A 5,953-nucleotide genomic window follows, 5' to 3' on the forward strand; every position below is an offset into this window, starting at 1 on the left:
TTGTAGGTTTTCTTAAGAGATTGAGCTGCCAGTGTGGAAATGGGCATGGGGTCTTTATTGACTCCTATCTGCCCTGTACGATGCTCCTTCCAAACGACGATCGCGGTTGCCTTGAATCCATCTGTGCCTTCACGGGCAGGCCGGGCTCATGCAACTCCGGTATCTATGAGGAATGCTACCTGGTTGATCTTGCCAGTACTCATATGCTTGTCTCAAAGATTAAGCCATGTATGTGTAAGTATGAACAAATTCAGACTATAAAACTGCCAAGGAAGGCAGCAGGCGTGCAAATTACCCAATCTTGACATGGGGAGGTAGTGACAATAAATAATAACACCGGGCTCAATAAGTCTGGTAATTGGAATGAGTACAATCTAAATCCCTTAACGAGGATCCATTGGAGGGAGAGTCTGGGGCCAGCATCCGCGGTAATTCCAGCACCAATAGCGTATATTTAAGTTGTTGCAGTTAAAAATCTCAAAGTTGGACTTTGGGATTGGCTGGACGGTCCGCCTATGGTATGCATTGGTTATCTCGTTCCTTCTGTCGGCGATGCGCTCCTGCCCTTAACTGGTCGGGTCGTGCCTCCGACGCTATTACTTTGAAGAAATTAGAGTGCTTAAAGTAAGCGTACGCTCTGTATACATTAGCATGGGATAACATTATAGGATTTCGGTCTTATTACGTTGGCCTTCTGGATCGGAGTAATGATTAACAGGGACAGTTGAGGGCATTCTATTTCATAGTCAGAGGTGAAATTATTGGATTCATGAAATACGAACAACTGCGAAAGCATTTTCCAAGGATTTTTTCATTAACCAAGAACGAAGGTTGGGGGCTCGAAGGCGATCAGATACCGTCCTCATCTCAATCATAAACGATGTCGATGAGGGATCGGCGGATGTTGCTTTTTGGACTCTGCCGGAACCTTATCAGAAATCAAAGTTTTTGGGTTCCGGGGGGAGTATGGTCGCAAGGCTGAAACTTAAAGGAATTAACGGAAGGGCACCACCAGGAGTGGAGCCTGCAACTAAATTTTAATCAATACGGGGAAACTTACTTGATCTAGACACAGTAACGATTGAAAGACTAAGAGCTCTTTCTTGATTTTATGGGTGGTGGTGAGTGGCTGTTCTTAGTTGGTGGCGTGATTTTTCTGGTTAATTCCGTTAACGAATAGGACCTCAGCCTACTAACTAGCTATACGGAGGTATCCCTTCACGGCCAGCTTCTTAGAGGGACTACGGTCTTTTAGGCTGTAGAAGTTAGAGGCAATAACAGGTCTGTGATGCCCTTAGATGTTCTGGGCCACACGCGCCCTACACTGATGTACTCAATGACTTTATAGCCTTGGGCGAAAGGCCCGGGTAATCTTTGAAATTTCATTGTGATTGGGATAGATCATTGCAATTGTTGGCCTTCAACAAGGAATTCCTAGTAAGCACAAGTCATCAGGTCGCGTTGACTATGTCTCTGACCTTTGAATACACTACCCGTCTCTCCTACCGATTGAATGATCTAGTGAAATATTTGGATCGCGGCGATGTGGGTGGTTCGCTACCCGCGACATTGCGAGAAGTCCATTGAACCTTATCATTTAGCGAAAGGAGAATTCGTATCAAGGTTTTTGTAAGTGAACCTGCGGAAGGATCATGGCACCAATAACCCGCAAATATTTTTGACAACTGGGGATTCTGTGCGGGCGGGATTCTACGGCACTCTGCATGAGCGCCTCCCCCTCGTCCCCGGTGAAAAAAGCACCAAGGAATACTTAAATCAATAGGATGCCCCTCGCACCCCGTCCATCACGTGCATCGGGGGGACCTATGCTTCTTTTGTAAACTAAAACGACTCTCGGCAATAGATATCTCCGCTCTTGCATCGATGTAGCAAAATATGATACTTGTTGTGAATTGTAGAATCCCGTGAACCATAGAGTATTTGAACGCAAGTTGCGCCCGAAGCCATTAGGCCGAGGGCACGTCTGCCTGGGAATAACGCATCGCGTTGCCCCCTCATATCGCGACTCAATCATGGGGCTCACTTTTATGGTAGGGTGAATACTAGACTCTAGTGCACCTCGAGCTCGTGGATGGCCTAAATACGAGTCCAGATCGACGGATGTCGCGGAAAGTGGTAGTTTTAACTCAACTCTCATTGTTGTCGCGGCTATAGCCCATCGCGTGTCAGGCAGGATTACCTGTTGAGTTTAAGCATATCAATAAGTGGGGGAAAAGAAACTTACAAGGATTCCCTTAGTAACGGCGTGCAAATCGGGAAAAACCCACCCTTAGAATCGGGCAACTTCGTCGTTCGAATTATAGTTTTGAGAAGCATCCTCAGCGGTAGACTGGGCCCAAGTCCCCTGGAATAGGGCGCCAGAGAAGGTTAGAGCCCCATTTTGCCCGGACCCTATCGCACAATGAGGCACTGTGTACGAGTTAGGTTGTTTGGGAATGCAGCCCAAATCGGGTAGTGAATTCTGTCCAAAGCTAAATACGAGCGACAGACCGATAGCGAAAAAGTACCGTGAGGGAAAGATGAAAAGGACTTTTAAAAGAGAGTCAAAGAGTTCTTGAAATTATCGGGAGGGAAGCGGATGGGGACCGGCGATGCACCCCAGTTGGATATGGAATGGGGACGAGCCGGTTCGTCGATCGACTAGGGGCACGGACCAGCGTGGATTGGGGGGCATCCAAAGCTCGGGCTCTTGATACGCTCGTGGAACGCTGTCCTATCGATTGTGGCAGGCAGCTCCGGCATGCTTCGACATCTGCGAGCTATGGATTCTGGCCTGTAGGATCCCCCATTCAACCCGTCTTGAAAAATGGACCAAGGAGTTTGACATGTGTGTGAGTCAACGGGCGAGTAAACCCGTAAGGCGTAAGGAAACTAATTGGTGGTATCCCCCCAAGGGGTGCACCACCGACTGACCTTGATCTTCAGAGAAGGGTTTGAGTGTGAGCATACCTGTTGGGACCACAAAAATAGTGAACTATGCCTGAGCGGGGCGAAGCCAGAGGAAACTCTGGTGGAGGCCCGCAGCGATACTGACATGCAAATCGTTTGTCTGACTTGGGTGTACGTCTTGCGACTGCTTTGTCGATCCGTGCCACAGAATCAAGAGCTCCAAGTAGGCCATTTTTGGTAAGCAGAACTGGCGATGCGGGATGAACCAAAAGCCGGGTTACTGTGCTAAACTGTGCGCTAACCTAGACCCCACAAAGGGTGTTGGTCGATTAAGACAGCAGGACGGTGTTCATGGAAGTAAAAATCCACTAAGGAGTGTGGAACAACTCACCTGCCGAATAAACAAGACCCAAAAATGGATAGCACTTAAGCGGGTGACCTATACCCGGCCGTCGGGGAAAGTTCCATGCCCCGATAAGTAGGAGGACATCGGTGCAGATATAGGTGATAGTAGCAAATATTCAAATGAAAACTTTGAAGGCTGAAGAGGGGAATGGTTTCGTGTGAATGGCACTTGCACATGGGTTAGTCGATCCTAAGGGTCGGGAAAACCACGACAGATAGCGCATTTCACGCGTACTCCGAAAAGGAATCAGGTTAAAATTCATGGACCAGGACATGGCGGTCAACGACAATGTTAGGAAGTTTGGAGCCGTCAGCAGGAGCCTCAAGAAGAGTTATCTTTTTTGGTAAATAGCCTGCCCACCCTGGAATCAGCTCAACTGGAGGTAGGGTCCAGAGGCTGGAAGAGCACCGCACATCTCCTGGTGTCCGATGCACTTCTGGCAGCCCTTGAAAATCCAAATGACCGAATGTCATCCACACATGGTTTTCATCATATCCACATCAAGTCTCCAAGGGGAACAACCTCTGGTTAATGGAACAATGTAGGCAAGGGAAGTCTGCAAAATGGATCCATTACTTCTAGAAAATGATTGGCATTGAGGGCTGGGAATGGGGGTCCCAGTCCTCAACCCGTCGGCTGTCGGTGGACTACTCGAGCTGCTCCTACAGTATGAGCGGGTCACCATATGCCGGTTGGGGGACAGATTGGGAACGGTTCCTTCGGGGGCCTTCCCCGCGCGTCAAACAGCCAGCTCAAAACTGGTACGAACAAGGGGAATCCGACTGTTTAATTAAAACAAAGGATTATGATGGTCACAACGGATGTTCATGCATTGTCATTTCTTCCCAGTGCTCTGAATGTCAAAGTGAAGAAATTTAACCAAGTGCGGGTAAACGGAAGGAGTAATATGACTCTCTTAAGGTAGCCAAATGCCTCGTCATCTAATTAGTGATGCGCATGAATGGATTAACGAGATTCCCACTATCCCTGTCTACTATCTAGCGAAACAATAGCCAAGGGAATAGGCTTGGCAGAATCAGCTAGGAAAGAAGACCCTCTTGATCTTGACTCTACTTTGAAAGGCGAAAGTGAAATACCACTACTTTTAACATTATTTTACTTATTTTGTGAGTCAAAAGCGGAGCACTGCCCCTCCTTTTGGACCCAAGGGTCGCTCTGCGGGCCGATCCAGGCGGAAGACATTGTCAAGTGGGGAGTTTGGCTGGGGCGGCACATCTGTTAAAAGATAACGCAGGTGTCCTAAGATGAGCTCAAAGAGAATAGAAATATCGTGTGGAACAGAAGGGTAAAAGCTCGTTTGATTCTGATTTCCAGTACGAATACGAACCATGAAAGTGTCGCTTAACGATTCTTTAGACCTTCAAAATTCGAAGCTAGAGGTGTCAGAAAAGTGTTACCACGGGGATAACTAGCCTGTTGCAGCCAAGCGTTTATAGCGACATTGCTTTTTCATTCTTCAATGTCGGCTCTTCCTATCATTGTGAAGCAGAATTCACCAAGTGTTGTACTGTTCACCCACCAATAGGGAATGTTAGCTGGGTTTAGATTGTCGTGAGACAGGTTAGTTTTACCCTACTTATGACAGTGTCGCAGTAGTAATTCAACCTAGTACGAGAGCAAATGTTGATTCACATAATTTGTCATCACGCTTGGTTGAAAAGCCAGTGGCATAAAGCTACCATGTGCTGGATTATGACTGAGTGCCTCTAAGTCAGAATCTAGGCTAGAAGCAATGCATGCGCCCGCTGTCCGCTTGCCGACCCGCAGTAGAGGCCTCATCCCCCAAGGGCACGTGTCGTTTGCTAAGCCACCGCAGCGGAAGAGTCATGTTAGACACCTTGAAGTATAATTTCCATCGATCGGCGGGTAGACTACTTTGCAGACGACTTAAATATGCGACGGGGGATTGTAAGTTGAAGAGTGGCCTTGCTGCCACGATCCACTTAGATTCATCCCTTTGTCGCTCTGGTTCGTCCCTTCCCATCTAATCCAATTATTTTTTCGTCCATCTCCGAAGGAGGTTTGTGCATCTGTCCTTGAAAAATCCCACTAAGTGTTGTGAGTTCACCTTACCCAAGTTAGCCACTTGTTTTTCAAGTGTCGCGTGCATTCCATTCCAAATTGTTAAGTATATGATATCAAGTGGCCTTTCGAACAAAACAACGGTATCGCAACTAGAGGTTTTCCGCGATGCAGAGTATGACTTAAGTGCTCAGCGATGCACCAAGAACAACGTCGGTGCATGGAGGCATGTCGCAATTAGAGGTTTTTGTGACCATCGAGTGCAATGCTAGAGACACGTCCAATGACAAACGCCTACGGTCATATAGTGGCCTACCATAGTAGTATCTTTGTCAAGTTGGATATCCGTGTATCGGCATATTCGCCCCCAAATCATCATGGGCACAAGGAACCAACGCACCATGAAACCAAGGGACAAAGGCACCATGGTACCAACGCATCATGGAACAAAGGCACCGAGGCATCGTGGCACCGTGCACCAACGCACCGTGGCACCAAGGCACCATGGCACCATGGAACCGGGCAGAAAAGCACCATCGTACCATGGCACCGTGGCACCATGGCATAGTGGCACGAAGGCACCAAGGCACCGTG

General features: G+C 47.9%; 1 pseudogene; it reads left to right on the forward strand.

Annotated features, from left to right (window-relative positions):
• Positions 1-2,176: 2,176 nt before the first annotated feature.
• Positions 2,177-5,311, forward strand: LOC124891922 (annotated as a pseudogene).
• Positions 5,312-5,953: the final 642 nt, after the last annotated feature.

Source organism: Capsicum annuum, unplaced genomic scaffold (assembly GCF_002878395.1).
Source record: "Capsicum annuum cultivar UCD-10X-F1 unplaced genomic scaffold, UCD10Xv1.1 ctg4243, whole genome shotgun sequence".
Classification (NCBI taxonomy): domain Eukaryota; kingdom Viridiplantae; phylum Streptophyta; class Magnoliopsida; order Solanales; family Solanaceae; genus Capsicum; species Capsicum annuum.